Here is a 21,564-nt window from a genome sequence, read left to right as displayed (position 1 = left end):
GCTTTCACACATCATATTACAAATGCTCTCATAAAAGCTAGAGAAGAGAAACTAGAGCGCGAAGCCTCTATTCCTAGAAAGCTAGAGGATGGTTGGGAGCCCATCATTAAGATGAAGGTTAAAGATTTTGATTGTAATGCTTTATGTGATCTTGGTGCAAGTATTTCTGTTATGCCTAAGAAAATTTATAATATGCTTGACTTGCCACCGCTGAAAAATTGTTATTTGGATGTTAATCTTGCTGATCATTCTACAAAGAAACCTTTTGGGAAAGTTGATAATGTTCGCATTACCGTTAACAATAACCTTGTCCCCGTTGATTTTGTTGTCTTGGATATTTAATGCAATGCATCTTGTCCCATTATATTGGGAAGACCTTTTCTTCGAACTGTTGGTGCTATCATTGATATGAAGGAAGGTAATATTAAATATCAATTTCCTCTCAAGAAAGGTATGGAACACTTCCCTAGAAATAGAATGAAGTTACCTTTTGATTCTATTATTATAACGAATTATGATGTTGACACTTCGTCTCTTGATAATACTTGATACACACTTTCTGCGCCTAGCTGAAAGGCGTTAAAGAAAAGCGCTTGTGGGAGACAACCCATATTTTTACCTACAGTACTTTGTTTTTATTTTGTGTCTTGGAAGTTGTTTACTACTGTAGCAACCTCTCCTTATCTTAGTTTTGTGTTTTGTTGTGCCAAGTAAAGTCTTTGATAGAAAAGTAAGTACTAGATTTGGATTACTGCGCAGTTCCAGATTTCTTTGCTGTCACGAATCTGGGTCTACCTCCCTGTAGGTAGCTCAGAAAATTAAGCCAATTTACGTGCATGATCCTCAGATATGTACTCAACTTTCATTCAATTTGGGCATTTTCATTTGAGCAAGTCTGGTGCCATTTTAAAATTCGTCAATACGAACTGTTCTGTTTTGACAGATTCTGCCTTTTATTTCGCATTGCCTCTTTTGCTATGTTGGATGAATTTCTTTGATCCATTAATGTCCAGTAGCTTTATGCAATGTCCAGAAGTGTTAAGAATGATTGTGTCACCTCTGAATATGTTAATTTTTATTGTGCACTAACCCTCTAATGAGTTGTTTCGAGTTTGGTGTGGAGGAAGTTTTCAAGGATCAAGAGAGGAGTATGATGCAACATGATCAAGGAGAGTAAAAGCTCTAAGCTTGGGGATGCCCCGGTGGTTCACCCCTGCATATTCTAAGAAGACTCAAGCGTCTAAGCTTGGGGATGCCCAAGGCATCCCCTTCTTCATCGACAACATTATCAGGTTCCTCCCCTGAAACTATATTTTTATTCCATCACATCTTATGTGCTTTGCTTGGAGCGTCGGTTTGTTTTTGTTTTTTGTTTTGTTTGAATAAAATGGATCCTAGCATTCACTTTATGGGAGAGAGACACGCTCCGCTGTAGCATATGGACAAGTATGTCCTTGGTTTCTACTCATAGTATTCATGGCGAAGTTTCTCCTTCGTTAAATTGTTATATGGTTGGAATTAGAAAATGATACATGTAGTAATTGCTATAAATGTCTTGGGTAATATGATACTTGGCAATTGTTGTGCTCATGATTAAGCTCTTGCATCATATACTTTGCACCCATTAATGAAGAAATACATAGAGCATGCTAAAATTTGGTTTGCATATTTGGTTTCTCTAAGGTCTAGATAATTTCTAGTATTGAGTTTGAACAACAAGGAAGACGGTGTAGAGTCTTATAATGTTTTCAATATGTCTTTTATGTGAGTTTTGCTGCACCGGTTCATCCTTGTGTTTGTTTCAAATAAGCCTTGCTAGCCTAAACCTTGTATCGAGAGGGAATACTTCTCATGCATCCAAAATACTTGAGCCAACCACTATGCCATTTGTGTCCACCATACCTACCTACTACATGGTATTTTCCGCCATTCCAAAGTAAATTGCTTGAGTGCTACCTTTAAACAATTCAAAATTTATTACCTCTGATTTGTGTCAATGTTTTATAGCTCATGAGGAAGTATGTGGTGTTTATCTTTCAATCTTGTTGGGCAACTTTCACCAATGGACTAGTGGCTTCATCCGCTTATCCAATAATTTTGCAAAAAGAGCTGGCAATGGGATTCCCAGTCCCAAATTAATTAATAAAAATAGACACTCCTCCATGGTATGTGATTGATTGGACGGCACCCGAAGGATTCGGTTAGCCATGGCTTGAGAAAGCAAAGGTGGGGAGGAGTGTCATCATAATAAAACTAAAATGAAAAGGCACTCCTTCATGGTATGAGATTGTTGGCAGGCACCCGAAGGATTCGGTTAGCCATGGTTCGTGAAAGAAAGGTTGGAAGGAGTGCCACACAAAAATAAAATAAAATGGGAGCCGCTCTTTGAAGGTTTGTCTGGCAAGGGGGTTAGAGTGCCCACTACCATTCGTTGACAACAACAAACACCTCTCAAAATTTTACTTTTATACTCTCTATATGTTTTCAAAATCAAAGCTCTAGCACAAATATAGCAATCGATGCTTTTCCTCTATGGAGGACCATTCTTTTACTTTCAATGTTGAGTCAGTTCACCTATTTCTCTCCACCTCAAGAAGCAAACACTTGTGTGAACTGTGCATTGATTCCTACATACTTGCTTATTGCACTTATTATATTACTCTATGTTGACAATATCCATGAGATATACATGTTATGAGTTGAAAGCAACCGCTGAAACTTAATCTTCTTTTGTGTTACTTCAATGCCTTTACTTTGAATTATTGCTTTATGAGTTAACTCTTATGCAAGACTTATTGATGCTTGTCTTGAAGTGCTATTCATGAAAAGTCTTTGCTATATGATTCACTTGTTTACTCATGTCATATACATTCACTGGTGGAAAAACAGGCTTCGGGTGAGCCCCATAAGTCGCGATGCTGCAGGAACCGCGACTAATGGTACCTTTAGTCGTGGTTCGGGAGGAGAACCGCGACCAAAGGCCTGGGCCCAGGCGCTCGGTGGCCAGCCGGTGCACGTGGGGGGTCTTTAGTCGCGGTTGGCCCCCGAAGGCCTTTAGTCGCGGTTGGCCAGGCCAACCGGGACTAAAGCCCCTCCCCTATATATACCCATCCAGCAGCCAACACTTAGCCATTTGGTGCCATTCTCTTCACAAGCTTCACAAGTGGGTGTTAGGTTTGCTTTTGGTTCCTCTTATGCACATAAGGTGTTTGATGAAATGCCCCAAGAGCATGAAACAAACATGATATGAAGTGTTGGAGCCACACTTGAGCTTTCTCATTTATTTTTTCCTCCTCGATCGCGGTTAGCAACTTGAACCTTTGATGTGTCGTTGATAAAATGTGCATGTGTGTGTAGTTCATTGTTTAATTTATATTGTTTGTAGCTAGTTAGTTTAACAAATGCATGATGGTTAATTATATATTTTATATTATAATAATGCAGATGAATCGACAATGGATGTACGGTAACCGACTCTCCGGCGAGTTCAGTGCGGGTTTGAAAGATTTCCTCGTAGTGGCTAATGCGAACAAGCAGGGGGGTTTTGTTATCTGTCCATGTGTTAAATGTAAGAATCAGAAGGGTTACTCTTCCTCAAGAGATGTTCACATGCACCTGCTTCGGCACGGTTTCATGCCAAGCTATAATTGTTGGACCAAGCATGGAGAAAGAGGGGTTATAATGGAAGAAGATGAAGAAGGGGATGATTTCATCGATGAAAGCTATCTTGCTCATTTCGGTGATACTTTCATGGAGGATGCTGAAGGTGAAGGGGAAGGTGAAGGGGAAGGTGAAGAAGAGGCACGTGATGATCCCGTTGATGATCTTGGTCTGAACATTGCTGATGCACGGAGACGCTGCGAAACCGAAAAAGAGAGGGAGAATTTGGATCGCATGTTAGAGGATCACAGAAGGCGCCGTACTCGGATGCGATGATGGTCCGAAAAAGCTGGGCTGCACACTGGATTTGCCGAGATGGAAGGCACAGCAGGTGTAGCTGACTCGGCATTTGAAAACTTGCTGAAAATGTTGAAGAATATGTTTCCAAAGAATAACGAGTTGCCCGCCACTACGTACGAAGCAAAGAAGGTTGTCCGCCCTCTAGGTTTAGAGGTTCGAAGATACATGCATGCATCAACGATCGCATCCTCTACCGTGGTGAATACGAGAATTTGAATGAATGCCCGGTATGCACCGCATTGCGTTATAAGATCAGAGGCGATGACCCTGGTGACGATGTTGAGGGCCGTAAACCCGTGAAGAGGGTTCCCGCCAAGGTGATGTGGTATGCTCCTATAATACCACGGTTGAAACGTCTGCTCAGAACAAAGAGCATGCCAAGTTGTTGCGATGGCACAAAGAGGACCGTAAGTCGGACGGGAGTTGAGACACCCCGCAGATGGAACGCAATGGAGAAAGATCGACAGAGAGTTCAAAGATTTTGCACTGACGCAAGGAACATAAGATTTGGTCTAAGTACGGATGGCATGAATCCTTTTGGCGAGCAGAGCTCCAGCCATAGCACCTGGCCCGTGACTCTATGCATCTACAACCTTCCTCCTTGGTTGTGCATGAAGCGGAAGTTCATTATGATGCCGTTGCTCATCCAAGGTCCGAAGCAACCCAGCAACGACATCGATGTGTACCTAAGGCCATTAGTTGATGAACTTTTACAGCTGTGGGGCAGACCTGGTGTCCGTGTGTGGGATGAGCACAAAGAAGAGGAATTTGACCTACGAGCGTTGCTTTTCGTAACCATCAACGATTGGCCTGCTCTTAGTAACCTTTTGGGACTCACAAATAAGGGATACAATGCATGCACGCACCGCTTACATGAGACCGAAAGTGTACATTTGCCAAATTGTAAGAAGAACGTGTACCTTGGGCATCGTCGATTTCTTCCGAAAGGTCATCCAAGAAGAAAGAAAGGCAAGCATTACAACGGCAAGGCAGATCACCGGCCGAAGCCTCATGGAACACACCGGTGCTGAGGTATTTGATATGGTCAAGGGTTTGAAAGTCATCTTTGGAAAGGGTCCTGGCGGACAATCAGTTCCGAAGGGAGCCGACGGGCACGTAGCCATGTGGAAGAAGAAATCTATATTCGGGAGCTAGAATATTGGAAAGTCCTAGAAGTCCGCTCTGCAATCGACGTGATGCACGTTACGAAGAATATTTGCGTGAACATCCTAAGCTTCTTGGGCGTGTATGGGAAGTCAAATGATACAAAGGAAGCACGGCAGACCAGCAAAGTTTGAAAGACCCCGATGACCTCGCATCCGGAACGGTTTCAAGGTCGTGCCAGCTACGCTCGACCAAAGAAGAGAAGGTCATCTTTTTTGAATGCCCGAGCAAGATGAAGGTCCCGTCAGATTCTCGTCCAATATAAAGGGAATAATAAACATGGCGGAGAAAAAGTTCCAAAACCTGAAGTCTCACGACCGCCACGTGATTATGACGCAATTGCTTCCGATTGCTTTGAGGGGCTCCTGCCGGAAAATGTTCGAGTAGCCATTGTGAAGCTATGTGCATTCCTCAATGCAATCTCTCGTAAGGTAATCAATCCGGAAGTTCTACCACGGTTACGTAACGATGTGATCCAATGTCTTGTCGGTTTCGAGTTGGTGTTCCCGCCATCCTTCTTCAATATTATGACGCACCTCCTGGTTCACCTAGTCGATGAGATTTCCATTCTCGGTCCTGTATTTCTACACAATATGTTCCCCTTCGAGAGGTTCATGGGAGTATTAAAGAAATATGTTCGTAACCGTGCTAGGCCGAGAAGGAAGCATCGCCAAGGGCTATGAAAATGAGGAGGTAATTGAGTTTTGTGTTGACTTTGTTCCCGACCTTAAGCCGATTGGTCTTCCTCAATCGCGGCACGAGGGGAGACTAAGTGGAAAAGGCACGATCGGAAGGAAATCAATGATATGTATGGACGGCCATTCTCTCGATCGAAGCACACCACACGCTTCGACCAATTCCAGCTTGGTGGCTCCGTACTTTGAGAAACACAAGAATATTTTACGCTCGGACAACCCCGGGAAGCTTGAATCCTGGATTAGGAAGGCCCACATGGAGACTTTCGGCAGCTTGGTTGAGAAAACATTTAATGAGTGACAATAAGGTTGTAGATCAGCCGTACATGTTGGCCAAGACACCATCTTCGACTATAACGACTTTCCAAGGGTACGAGATAAATGGGAATACATTTTACACGATCGCCCAAGATAAAAAGAGCACCAACCAAAACAGTGGTGTCCGCTTTGATGCAAAGAACCGAGAATGGGCAAAAGGTCACATATTATGGTTACATAGAGGAGATATGGGAACTTGACTATGGACCCTCCTTTAGGGTCCCTTTGTTCCTGTGCAAATGGTTCAAGCTAACGGGAGGTGGGGTAAAGGTGGACCAGCAATACGGAATGACAATGGTGGATTTCAACAATCTTGGTTATCTTGACGAACCATTCGTCCTAGCGAAAGATGTCGCTCAGGTTTTCTATGTGAAGGACATGAGTAGCAAACCGAGGAAACGGAAAGATAAGAAAACGATCAGTACATCATGCGATGATTCAAAGCGCCACATTGTTCTTTCAGGGAAAAGAAACATCGTGGGAGTGGAGGACAAGACAGACATGTCGTAAGATTATAATATGTTTGCTGAAATTCCGCCCTTCAAAGTGAACACCGACCCAAGCATTAAGTTAAATGATGAGGATGCTCCATGGATACGGCACAATCGTAAGCAAGCAGGGACACAAGGGAAGAAATGATGTGTAATAATTTATTAATTGTACCAAACTTTGTTGAATGAATCATGTGAATTATATTACCCGTGATGTGTTTGGTGTCCATTTTCGAATGATTCAATTGACTCGAGATAGCACCGATGATACATGAAATTTGGAGTGACTAAGTCATACTCCCCGCATACATGAAATTTGGAGTGACTAAGTCATACTCCCGCATACATGAAATTTGGAGTGACTAAGTCATACTCCCGCATATAGGAAATTTGGAGTGACTAAGTCATACTCCCGCATACATGAAATTTGGAGTGATTTAGTCATACTCCCGCCTAGGCGTATAATATGCATACTCGTAGTCTTCATAGCCACCGCCGTTGTACCGGTAGTCGTCGCCTTCTAAGTTGCCGGCGTCGCTGCCGCTGCTGTCGTCGCTGTCGTCGGGCGGCGCTCGTGGCTCGAATCGAGGGTAGCGCAGCGGGGGATATCGCCGGCCGTGATGTAGTCCATGACGCTCTGCAGAGTCCGGCCGTACCACCATAGCCGACGGCCGGCCTCGTGGAAGTTTCCAGGAGGCAGACCGTCCTCCTCATACCTGGCGAGCGCCCTCTCACGCCGATTGATGAAGAAGGCGTCCCAAGTATGCTGGTTATCGGGATGCCAGCGGGGATTCATCCGCTGCTCCGGCGTGAGGTCGAGGTAGTAGTGGTTCGTGATGGCCGCCCGGCGCGCAGTACCCTGAGGGACGGGAGGGACCGGCACGCCGCCGGCGCTTAGGCTCCAGCCGGCAGGGACGCGGTAGCCCGGAGGGCAAGGGTAGTTCGAGGCGCAAAGCTCCTCCACCTGCTGGTAGGTTAGAGTGGGTGCGGCGGAGGCCATGAGAGAGTGATGAGAGATTGTAGAGATGTGATGTTGGCCAAGCCGGGCTACCTATATGTAGTGACAAATGGCGGGAAAAATGGGAGCGGGAAGACATGAGGCGGGAAGAAAGAGGCGGGGAGAAAGTGGCGGGAAGAAATTGGCGGGAAGAAAGAGGCCGGAAGAAATTGGCGGGAAACAATTGGCGGGAAGAAAGAGGCGGGAAGACAAGGAAGAAATGGCGGGAAGACGAGGAGGGAAGAGGGGGTCGGCGGAAAGAGGCGGGAAGAGGGGGCCAACGAACTTTTGAATTGAATTAATTTTATTTTTATGAATTTTTGATAATTTGTATTTTTAAGATTTTGAATTGAATTAGTTTTATTTTTCTGAATTTTTTGATATATTATATGTATTTTTAAGATTTTGAATTGAATTAGTTTTATTTTTCTGAATTTTTTGATATATTATTTGTATTTTTAAGATTTTTAAATGAATTAGTTTTATTTTTCTAAATTTTTTGATATATTATTTGTATTTTTAAGATTTTTAAATGAATTAGTTTTAATTTTCTGAATTTATTGATATATTATATGTATTTTTCAGATTTTGAATTGAATTAGTTATATTTTTCTGAATTTATTGATATATTATATGTATTTCCAACATTTTGAAAATGAAAATAAATTTTGAAAAGGACCTTTAGTCGCGGTTGGCCTGGCCAATCGCGACTAAAGGTTAATTCCGCGGGAACGCTGGAATTCGGCGAAACGCTTTGGTCGCGGTTGGTGTGGCTAACCGCGACTAAAGGTACCTTTAGTCGCGGTTGGCCACACCAACCGGCGACCAAAGGTCGCTCCCTATATATAGCGCGCCCGAACCGCCGCCGCCCATCTTCTTCTCCGCGCGGTTTTCGTCGAATCTCTCCCAGCCGCTGCCACCGCCAACGTCGCCGCGCCAACGCTGACGCTTGCCGCTGATCGCCGACGCCGACCGCCGACGACGCCGCCGCCCCGCCCTTCGACGCCGACGCGCCGACGTGTGTACGTCTCCTCGCGCGCGCCGCCGGCCGCGTCGCTCGTCCCGCATGCATGCGCGCGCCGCCGCCCGGCCCGCACGCGCCACCGCCGCGCACACGCGCTGCAGCGCGCGCCGCGACGCTGCCGTGCAGCGCTGCTGCCGCACTTCGCCGCACGCGCCGCCCCGGCCGGCCACACACGCGCACGTTACAGAGAGGGAGAGAAAGAGAGATCGAGAGGGCGCCGCCGAATTTTTTTTCTTTTTTTTATGTTTTGTTTGTTATTTTTAATTTTAACTATGCTTAACAAAACTTTGTAATTAACTTCACAAAAACTTAAAACTTAAAACTTTGTAATTAACAAACTTAAAACTTAATAAAATTAACTTAACTAAAAAATTTACTTAACAAAAAATTAACTTAACTAAATTTTGACTTTAAAATTAAAACTTAACAATTTTGTCTACAAATTTTTGACTTAATAAATATGACTTAAATTTTACAAGAACTCAAAATAACTTAACATATTATTTGTATTTTTTCACTTTTAAAAGAACTCAAAATTTGACTTAAAAATTTGTCTTAAATTTTTTGACTTAACTAAAATTTGACTTAACCACCGCGCGAATACGGAGGGGGCCGGCAGCGCTCGTCGCCCCCTCCGTATACGCGTGGTGTTTTTTTGGGATCGAGAGGGGGCGGCGAGGGTTATGTGTCCTCGTCACCGCCACCGCCCTTTCGCCACCGGCCTTTCGCCACCACCACCGTTCTCTCGGTCACGCGATCACTGCGTCCCCCCTCTCGCCTCCCTCGTCGCCCTCTCTCTTTATATGTAGAAGAGATGTGATAATGCTGGCATATACACAATTAATTTGTTTTGACTACATGTTTTCAGGACTGACATATGGCGGACGATAGAGCTGACCCGATTCTGGACAACTATGATCCGGACGCTGAAGACCATATGTTCGGCATCATAAATGGCGATATTCCATTTGTGCCGACTCCGAGAAGAAGAAGATGATATCCCTTCTTATCTGAACCTTGAGGGTGAAGATGAAGGGCGCCGTCAGCAAGATGATGCCGAAGAAACGTCGATAAACGACGATCTTCAATTGGAAGTAGCAACCACCTCCGGCGCCGAGGTATATATATATACATATTGAGCGTCTGGTGATACAACTAACTGATTTGAATAAATGTGTGTGTACTAACGCGCGCGACTCGTTTTCTTATTTTAGCCCTCGGCCGGATCGTCGAAAAAATCGAGTACGTCGTCAAAGCGTGGCGCAACCAAGACGATGAAAGCAGGAGAAACATGCACCATCGATGTTGTCGACGAAGCAACCGGCAGGCCGCTGGAGCCCAGCAAGAACGCCACCAAGTTTGTCAGCCAATGCGGAGCCGTTGTTAGAGACAACGCCTCGATCACCCGCCAGGAGTGGAATGAGCCAAAGAAGGCACGTGTTGGTTTCACTTTTGTCGATAAGAGAGAAAAAAAAAATTGCTTCAACAAGCTTATGGAACATTTCGTTCTACCTCCGGAATACCGCAAATACGATGAGGAGGGTAACAAGATTGCGGAAAACAAGAAGAGGCGCAAGCTAGTCAAACAGTTCGCTCTTTCTAGGATGGCCAACGCATTCCGGAAATACAAGCAAAATCTAGCCCATGACTTTGTCAACCAGGGCAAGACTCCGGATTTCAAAGGACAATATGAGAAACTGCAACATGATTGGCCAGAATTTGTGAAGCAAAAGAAATCGGAGCAGTTCCTTGAACTATCGAAAAAAATAAGGAAAATGCGGCCAAGAAGGAGTACAATCATAAAATGGGGCCAGGAGGGTATCGCTTTTGGCAGCCTAAGTGGGAGAAGATGGAGAACGAGCTGAGGGCGCGAGGAATCCGTCCAGTGCGGAGGATGGGACCCAAGGGCCAAAAGCTGGTGGTACGGGCATGGGGGATCGCTGAACCCGGAGACAGGGGAGTGTGTTTATCAGGGCAAAATAATTACACCCACCCAAAAGCTTATTGAGGCAATGAGGGAGGCTCAAGAGGGGAGGATCAGGTTCAACAGAGAGAACGACGCCCTGACAAAAGCCCTCGGGAATCCTGAACACGGAGGACGTATACGAGGCATGGGGCCCATTCCGTGGAAAATAGGGTTCCCCGTAACGATGACCCGTACGGTTACGTAAGCCGTAAGAGAAAGATGGATCGGGATGCGGATGTTGTGGCGAAGTTGGTAACGGAAATGGATGTGATGAAGAAAACCGTGAGTGTACTAGTCGCCGAAAGAGATGCAGCTCGGGCGCGAGATGCTGAAGATCATCCAATGGATCTCGGAAGCCAGCAGCGGAGAAGAAGCAGCGTGGCTTCCACGGAGGCCTCACCGGCTGGTGCACCGACGATAGAAATTACTGCACCGGAGCCTCTGGTGGTCGAAATTACTGCACCGGAGCCTCCTCGCTACCCCGTGGACGATATAAAGGAGATGAAAGCATGTCATCTCGTATTATCCTATCGGGAACATGTCCATGAAGGTAGCCATCGGCAGTGCTTTACCACTGGAGCACTCCACCACAACAACCCCATTCAAGATGGCTATGCTCGTGTCACGGTGGAGGAGATAGTCCAAGGGTTTGAGGACCTGGACATTGACATTGCTACACCTGAAGGGGTGAAAAGACTTGGAGATGTCAAGCGCCAGTTCATTCTATGGCAGAAGAAATTTATCAAGTTTCCAGGCGAGGCGCCAACAAGTCCACCCCCGTACGGTGGTGGTGGTGGCGGTGGCGGTGACGGTGGCGGTGGCGGTGGCGGTGACGGTGGCGGTGGCGGTGACGGTGGCGGTGGTGCTTCACCTAATACACCTCATTCACGTCAGCCCGACGCCGCCCCCGCCTCCTCGTCCGGCGGGTGATCGACACCGGTACCGCCCCAATCCACCTCCGGCGAAGAAGCGTACAGTCCCGGATTATTAACCCGGACCCTTACGTACCTAAGAAAACAAAGGTACCGGAGGTATCACTGAAGCCTCTCCCCAGGAGGTCTTGGGAAAGTAGTGCCGAGGAAGTCGAGGCGGGCGCGGCTGCTGATTTAGAGAAATGGAAGGCGAGCGTCAAGAAGAAAATAGAGGGCGAGCCCAAGCCGATATTCTCGACAAGGAAAAGCAAAGTGGGCTAAGTCATTTTTGAACACACCGTCCCAAGCCGCGAAGAATCTGCTCGACGACTATTTACGTGAACTTCGTAGGCAAGCACTCGCGTTCAAGAACAGGAAAGAGTTGGCGGAGAAGAAAGCCTTGAAGGACGAGGCCGAGTCAAAATTAGAAAGGGGGAAAGAAGTTGCCCAGCTCGGGGAACAAAGTAAACAATCGATCGCCCCGCTCATAGTGCAAGCCGCCGATCCGGATGCCCCCGATATCATAGCAGCTGCGGCAAAGACATGGATTGACCGTAACGAGTGCCGAGAGAACAAGCGGCCGAGTTAGGTATCACTCTTCGTGCACTCGCTAGGCCTTGATGAGGCGCCAATGAAGGACGTAGTATTTACATATGTGAAGAATGGCCCTCTCGTCGAGCCTGCGCAGAAGAGGATCTACCTCGACAAATGCTAGGTCTCGCTAAATTGGTACAAGGGTTACATAAAACATAAAAACGCCAAAGAGTATATCTATGCGGAAGTTAGATATGAGCATCACTTCAAACATTACCGGGTACAAATTCCTCTCGAGTGAATTGTTCCAGCTGTTCAATCTGCGCGACCTCGACAAATCTATCATCGCTGCTACGTTCGTAAGTGATTTATTAATTTCTACCCCATCTCGTTCATTGCCGGCCTGCACTATATATATATATATATATATATATTTATATATATTGTCCTAACTTTCTTGTTGTGTACGCTATATATTATGCGTAATGAAGACGCGGGAAATGCGAATACGGAACATCCATGATGTTGGGTACATTGACCCACACATCGTTAATTCATATGTGTTAGAACACCACCCCGCCGACGTGGAGGATGACCTGTGGCGGTTTATTAGAAAACAGCAACAGAAAAGTGATATTCTATTTCCTTACCATTTTGGGTGAGTGTTTCTGTCTTGAGCACATTCTCTTTTGTTTATGGTATGTGGCTAATCGATGAGTTATGCATGATCGTGCATGTATCGTGTCCGCAGGTTCCACCGGATTCTTATGGTAATTAAAGTTCAGACCTCCTCGGTTCTCGTCCACGACTCTCTGAATATGGATCCGGCGCTTTGGGGCGACATGAGAAAAATGATGCAAAAGTAATTATTTTCATTCATTTGCGCTCTATATCGATCGGCCTATTTCGTTCATCATTTCCTAATATCAAGTAACTAATTAATAACTCTCTTGTTTATTTAATTTTCTTTGCCTCGTAGGGTTTGGAGACGGTTCGTAGATACCAAGGTCGGTGAATTCAAAAAGGAGCTACATTTTAAAATGGCAAGGCGGACGATCGGGGATATTCAGCCACCGGGGACCAATCTATGTGGATACTATGTTTGTGAGAGGATCCGGAGATACCGCAATGAGCGGGACCAGACGTGTGAGAACAACATCCCGAGATATAACCTCCGAAGACGCTTAGTCCGTAAGCTCGTCTCCGACCACTTCAAGAGGAACTAGCTGGATGGTTGGCGAGGGAAGTCATCGATCCTAGAGGAGAACACTATTACGATGACGTAGAACTTTATATGCACCAGAATTTGTAACTAACTTGTTCAAAATTGTATATGGTCATCCGATATTGAATATATATTGTATATGGTCATCCGATATTGAATATATATTGTATATTCCTCTTGAATTCTTTTTGGTTCTAATTTCAAATTTGTTTGAAATTGTACATTCATATGCATGTATGTATACAAGATCCGTAGAATATGTGAAACTCCTTCAAAATTAAAACCCAAAAGAAATAAAACAATACAAATTAAAAAGAAACCAGATTTAGGGGGAGGGGGCTAAAACCCTAAACCTCGCGGAGGCCTTTAGTCGCGGTTGGCCGTAAGAACCGCGACTAAAGGTCCTCCGCCCTGGCGCTCCCCTGCGGCCCACGTGGACGGGCCTTTAGTCGCGGTTCGTAAGGAACCGCGACTAAAGGGGGGGGGGGCCTTTAGTCGCGCTGCTTTGGTCGCGGTTGGGCCACCGCGACTAATGGCAGTTGCCAACCGCGACCAAAGCCCTTTTTTCCACCAGTGATTGTTTTGATCGCTGCATTCACTACATATGCTTTACAAATAGTATGATCAAGATTATGATGGCATGTCACTCCAGAAATTATCTGTGTTATCGTTTTACCTGCTCGGGACGAGCAGAACTAAGCTTGGGGATGCTGATACGTATCCGACGTATCGATAATTTCTTATGTTCCATGCCACATTATTGATGTTATCTACATGTTTTATGCACACTTTATGTCATATTCGTGCATTTTCTGGAACTAACCTATTAACAAGATGCCGAAGTGCCAGTTGCTGTTTTTGGTTTCAGAAATCCTAGTAACGAAATATTTTCGGAATTGGACGAAATCAACGCCCAGGGGCCTATTTTGCCACGAAGCTTCCAGAAGTCCGAAGAGGAGACGAAGTGGGGCCACGAGGAGCCCAAACCATAGGGCGGCGCGCCCCCCCCCCCTTGGCCGCGCGACCCTGTGGTGTGGGGCCCCCGTGCCGCCTCTTGACCTGCCCTTCCACCTACAAATAGCCTCCGTCGCGAAACCCCCAGTACCGAGAGCCACGATACGGAAAACCTTCCAGAGACGCCGCCGCCGCCGATCCCATCTCGGGGTATCCAGGAGATCGCCTCCGGCACCCTGCTGGAGAGGGGAATCATCTCCCGGAGGACTCTACGCCGCCATGGTCGCCTCCGGAGTGATGTGTGAGTAGTCTACCCCTGGACTATGGGTCCATAGCAGTAGCTAGATGGTTGTCTTCTCCCCATTGTGCTATCATTGTCGGATCTTGTGAGCTGCCTAACATGATCAAGATCATCTATCTGTAATTCTATATGTTGCGTTTGTTGGGATCCGATGAATAGAGAATACTTGTTATGTTGATTATCAAAGTTATATCTATGTGTTGTTTATGATCTTGCATGCTCTCCGTTACTAGTAGATGCTCTGGCCAAGTAGATGCTTTTAACTCCAAGAGGGAGTATTTATGCTCGATAGTGGGTTCATGCCTGCATTGACACCTGGGACAGTGACAGAAAGTTCTAAGGTTGTGTTGTGCTGTTGCCACTAGGGATAAAACATTGATGCTATGTCTAAGGATGTAGTTGTTGATTACATTACGCACCATACTTAATGCAATTGTCTGTTGCTTTGCAACTTAATACTGGAGGGGGTTCGGATGATAACCTGAAGGTGGACTTTTTAGGCATAGATGCAGTTGGATGGCGGTCTATGTACTTTGTCGTAATGCCCAATTAAATCTCACTATACTCATCATGATATGTATGTGCATGGTCATGCTCTCTTTATTTGTTAATTGCCCAACTGTAATTTGTTCACCCAACATGCTGTTTATCTTATGGGAGAGACACCTATAGTGAACTGTGGACCCCGGTCCAATTCTCTTTACTGAAATACAATCTACTGCAATACTTGTTCTACTGTTTTCTGCAAACAATCATCTTCCACACAATACGGTTAATCCTTTGTTACAGCAAGCCGGTGAGATTGACAACCTCACTGTTTCGTTGGGGCAAAGTACTTTGGTTGTGTTGTGCAGGTTCCACGTTGGCGCCGGAATCCCTGGTGTTGCGCCGCATTACATCCCGCCGCCATCAACCTTCAACGTGCTTCTTGGCTCCTACTGGTTCGATAACCTTGGTTTCATACTGAGGGAAACTTGCCGCTGTGCGCATCATACCTTCCTCTTGGGGTTCCCAACGAACGTGTGTTGAACGTGTATCATTCCTCTTAATGAGAAAGGGAACAATTTTAATTTTATAATGTCACCATCTACATCTTTATATTTTTGCATTTCACATAGTTCAACAAAATTATTAAGATGGGCAGCAGCATCATCAGAACTAACACCAGAAAATTGCTCTCGCATAACAAGATTCAGTAAAGCAGGTTTAATTTCAAAGAATTCTGCTGTAGTAGCAGGTGGAGCAATAGGTGTGCATAAGAAATCATTATTATTTGTGGTTGTGAAGTCACACAACTTAGTATTTTCAGGGGTGGCCATTTTAGCAGTAGTAAATAAAGCAAACTAGATAAAGTAAATGCAAGTAACTAATTTTTTTGTGTTTTTGATATAGCAAACAAGATAGCAAATAAAGTAAAACTAGCAACTAATTTTTTTGTATTTTGATTTAGTGCAGCAAGCAAAGTAGTAAATAAAACTAAGCAAGACAAAAACAAAGTAAAGAGATTGGGAAGTGGAGACTCCCCTTGCAGCGTGTCTTGATCTCCCCGGCAACGGCGCCAGAAAAAGAGCTTGATACGCGTACAACACGCGCCCGTTGGAAACCCCAAGAGGAAGGTGTGATGCGTACAGCGGCAAGTTTTCCCTCAGTATGAAACCAAGGTTTATCGAACCAGTAGGAGCTAAGAAGCACGTTGAAGGTTGATGGCGGCGGGATGTAGTGCGGCGCAACACCAGGGATTCCGGCGCCAACGTGGAACCTGCACAACACAACCAAAGTACTTTGCCCCAACGAAACAGTGAGGTTGTCAATCTCACCGGCTTGCTGTAACAAAGGATTAGATGTATAGTGTGGATGATGATTATTTGCAGAAAACAAGAGAACAAGATTGCAAAGAGATTGTATTTCAAGATAGAGAATTGGACCGGGGTCCACAGTTCACTAGAGGTGTCTCTCCCATAAGATAAACAGCATGTTGGGTGAACAAATTACAGTTGGGCAATTGACAAATAAAGAGGGCATGACCATGCACATACATATTATGATGAGTATAGTGAGATTTAATTGGGCATTACGACAAAGTACATAGACCGCTATCCAAAGATGCATCTATGCCTAAAAAGTCCACCTTCGTGTTATCATCCGAACCCCCTCCAAAGTATTAAGTTGCTAACAACAGACAATTGCATTAAGTATTGCGCGTAATGTAATCGTGACTACATCCTTGAACATAGCACCAATGTTTTATCCCTAGTGGCAACAAAGCACATCCATAATCTTAGAGATTTCTCACTTCCCGCATTCACGGAGACATGAACCCACTATCGAGCATAAATACTCCCTCTTGGAGTTACAAGCATCTACTTGGCCAGAGCATCTACTAGTAACGGAGAGCATGCAAGATCATAAACAACACATAGACATAACTTTGATAATCAACATAACAAGTATTCTCTATTCATCGGATCCCAACAAACGCAACATATAGAATTACAGATAGATGATCTTGATCATGTTAGGCAGCTCACAAGATCCGACAATTAAGCACAATGGGGAGAAGACAACCATCTAGCTACTGCTATGGACCCATAGTCCAGGGGTAGACTACTCACACATCACTCCGGAGGCGACCATGGCGGCGTAGAGTCCTCCGGGAGATGATTCCCCTCTCCGGCAGGGTGCCGGAGGCGATCTCCTGAATCCCCCGAGATGGGATTGGCGGCGGCGGCGTCTCTGGAAGGTTTTCCGTATCGTGGTTCTCGGTACTGGGGGTTTCGCGACGGAGGCTTTAAGTAGGGGGAAGGGCAGGTCAGGAGGCGGCACGAGGGGCCCACACCACAGGGCCACGCGGCTAAGGGCCAGGCCGCGCCGCCCTAGGGTGTCGCCACCTCGTGGCCCCACTTCATCTCCTCTTCGGTCTTCTGGAAGCTTCGTGGCAAAATAGGACCCTGGGCGTTGATTTCGTCCAATTCCGAGAATATTTCGTTACTAGGATTTCTGAAACCAAAAACAGCAGAAAACAACAACTGGCACTTCGACATCTTGTTAATAGGTTAGTTCCAGAAAATGCACGAATATGACATAAAGTGTGCATAAAACATGTAGATAACATCAATAATGTGGCATGGAACATAAGAAATTATCGATACGTTGGAGACGTATCACATAGCCCCCGCACCGTTACCGCGCTCCGATTTGAACCGGGGATGGAGAGCCTCGCCGCCTCATCTCTGTCGCATCGCGCAGCCTGGAGGCGGAAACCCTAGCGATGGTAGCGTCTGTGGAGGCGGTCGCGCCTCCCTCGTCGCCCGCCGCCATCGTCGCGACCGAGGAGGCCGACGGGGGCGACACGGAGCAGGCCAGGACGCTCATCATCACCCTCAACCTGCTATCGTGCAACCTCCCATTGCCCCGCCGTGCTGCGCGCCGTATCGTCCATTTACCGCGGCGGTGATGAGGAGGACGAGGAAGAGGAAGGGGACGAGGAGGACGAGGAAGAGGAAGGGGACGAGGAGGGAGAGGAAGAGGAAGGGGACGAGGAGGAGGAAGGGGCGGCGACGGAGGGGAGCCCGCGAACACCACGTCCCGTGCGGGAGAGGTGCGTGTGGGCACTTCTTGGTAACAAATCAAACAATGTATGTGGTACAAAAATTACGAGGGAAAGGATTTACATGAATTTAGTGCAAAGTATGGGATCAATTGTGGCAATACAGTCGGAAGGGAACAAAACAAAGCAGCTCATGAGCTTGCAAGGCATGTCTGGACATCTCTGAACTAGGAAGTATGACATCACAACATTCCTAAACCTATCTCTCATGTACTCCTCGTATTTTGTATGAATGCTACTAATCTAAAATAAATATGATTATTGGAGGGATTATTTTCTCTAACACAAAGGGATTAGTTCCCAGCGAACAACAAGACCTTACATGGACCTTTTTTTTTTTTGGATTTTCCTCGTAGCTGGCTTGGAAAAAGCCATCATGGATATCGATTTAGTTACGCGATGAGTAATTTTGTGGAATACCAATTTCCTCATCCTTCAATTTGGTGGTGGAGTTTTAATAATCTAGAGAATAAGCCCTTCAAGTCTCGTACAACAACGAAGGTACAACCAATCAACATATTAATGAATCACTTTAAGTTAGGCTAAGAGAGCTAGGTTGCATGTCCACGTTCATCTTAAGCTACCTATATATAGCACCAATCGATGCAGAGTCCGGAGCATAGAGTCCCCCTTTCAAAAAAAAAAAAAAAACTATGTGTATATAGCTATTGTACACTTGTGGCTATAATTCACCATGTAGACTGATTTTAGGTTGGGGAGTGTATGTAAGAAACCAAGATTTATGAATTGGAGATATCAAGGAATCTTTTATAGCAAGCGGAGAATGTTTGCCTCTAGTATCTATCGTGATGCAAACACGACATCACATAGCATTGAGCCCTTCTCACGGAGTCAGCATGCTACTGCCTAGATTGGCCACCCTACGTTAGAGATGACCGAATATGTTAGCTGTTTGAGGATCTAGTAGGGATGTTTCCTGATCGCTAGCTCTACGCATGATCATGTCATCAAGGCGGTCCTTGCTCGTTGTGGTAGCCCCAAATTGGCTACACATATCTACACCGAGAAAATATCGAAGAAAGCAAACTCTAATCCATGGTACTAGTTCGTATACAATATTTTCCTTTTATTAGAGTATACATGAATTCAATTTATACTTAATTCCAACTAGCCATCATATTCTAGCGGGCTATAGGCCATAACGATAGCCTGCGAAAAAACCACACCATCTTTTAACGGGCTAATGCACTTAGCCGCAAATTTCTAAAAGGCTAACATGGCTATAACAGGGTACTTAAACTTATGCCTATGACTCAAGCAAAATAAGATGGTTGTTCCTCGAAACTTAATCAATCATATGATAGCAACAATTAGAATGGTCATTTGGTTTGGGAGGTGACTCAAACATGAGTCTAGATAGGATAGTATATCTATGAGAGTGAGAAAGTTGACCAAAAAAGTTTAGCATCAAAAAAATAGCTAGGTAGATACCACGTAGTACTTGCTGTGGAACTGATTGTAGAATTTGGTATCAAATCTACCAAGAAAAAGATGGTAGAATCACTTTCAAGAGCATAAAGGCACCCTTAGAACATGATACTATAATTAGTTTTAGTTGAACAATACTAAGGACACTAATCACATACATACGATATTGACTCTTGGTTCGCGGACCGGACATACGACACACACAGTACTGGCCAACAAATACCCAACCCTTGTTCTCCCACGCCACCCGTCTGAATTGCAATGTGACATTTGGCTTGTTCTCTCTGACCCTCAATCTTGCTCTTTGGACTACGATTTTGCTTATGGCGTCTTCCTTGGAGCTTTTCTCCTTGAAACTTCAAATGGCTTATGATGCTACTTTAGACTCGCTGGTTCTAGATGTTCGCACGGGTGCCGTCTCAACCGCAAAATTTTAACTACTAAATCTTCTTGCATGTTTGCCTTCCACCATAAGCTTGATGTAGCGTTTGCAACTCCGTCTTGGAAGAAATTTGTGGTGAATAAATGCCGCCTATTCACCTGGTTGGAAGGGAAACAACGTTTGTTCACCAATTTGCGCCACTTCTGGAGGGGTTTAGCAACGGATGCATGCCCGCGTTGTGCGTTGTCCAAATCTTCGGAGCATTTGTTCCTTCATTGCAGGTCTGTTCAACCATTCTGGAATGGTGTCCTGCTCTTCATACCGACGTTACTCTTTTCTCTTCCATTCAAGATTTGTGGGAAGGCGCCGAGCTGCACAAGGTCAGATCCACGGTTCTCATCGCAACTCTGTGGAATATATGGAAATGACATAATGCCAAAATCTTCAGGGACTTTGTCGAATCGGTGCCCCAGGTCTTCAAATGTTGTGCTTCAGACTTGGCTCTTCGGTCACATTGCTGTGTAGATCAAATTTGTAAATTTCTTCTTATGAATTCGAGTGCAAGGTTTGCCAATTTAGCTGCAAATGTAGAGCCGCAACTTGCAAATGTTTCAGAGCAGGTTATTTAGCTAGGTTTACATGTTTTCTTCTTTTTTAGGCAGATGGCAGCTGTATTTTTTCTCTTTCGGTGGAACTTGTGTTATTGCCTCAAAAAATAAAAAATAGTCCAGGCTAGCTTTTGCCTGCCATAGTTGCCCTCAATAAAGATATTTACTTGTGATTGCATACACCTAATATAACATAAACCTCTCAAAAATAGAAATATTTAAAGTGCCGTTTGTATCTGGTTGCCAAATCTACCCCAAAGGTGCTTAGGTCACTAGCAATATATAATGCCCTCTTTGCCACTAGGTTTAAAAGAAAACCTCAGTTTGAATCCCATAAGTGTGCAGTTTAACGGTTTAACAATGGATGAATTTGGAGTATCATATTTGGTACTGCCTCCGTTTCTTGAATACAAGGCCACTATGAAAATACATTTTTCATGTATACAAGGCTACTAACAATAATCAAGAAATATTGGTTAGATTTTTACATTGTAGGATGTTGCTCATTAATGTGAATGTTGCATGGATCCATAGAGAAAGGGACACCACACGCAACACATTTAATTAACCCGCAACACAAAATTATTTTCACATAATTAATCGTGTTATTTACTGGTTTTCAATTTTTTCTTGGTATTTGGAATTTGAGTTTGTGGTCTTGTATACAAGAACATAGGGAATATTAAATACTATATAGGACATTTTCGACGAGGAGACTACCCATGTTGTTATTTTCTTTTTTGCGCGAAGCTAGTTGTTATTTAAGTAATCAGTGTAAAAAAATCTAAAATAATATAGTCTTTACTGAAAAATGGCGCAATAATTTACAAGAACACACCAAGACCATTAGAATAGTACTATAATTCCCACACAGTCCCTTTCAATTGAACAAGTAGCAACTAGTGGGGACAGTAGTGACATCGTTTACTAGATCACAATGAACTCATGTAGGCATCTCAAACAATCGGATGGAAATTT

This window comes from Lolium perenne, chromosome 1 (genome assembly GCF_019359855.2).
Source record: "Lolium perenne isolate Kyuss_39 chromosome 1, Kyuss_2.0, whole genome shotgun sequence".
Taxonomy (NCBI): Eukaryota; Viridiplantae; Streptophyta; class Magnoliopsida; order Poales; family Poaceae; genus Lolium; species Lolium perenne.
This window is presented reverse-complemented; position numbering follows the sequence as displayed.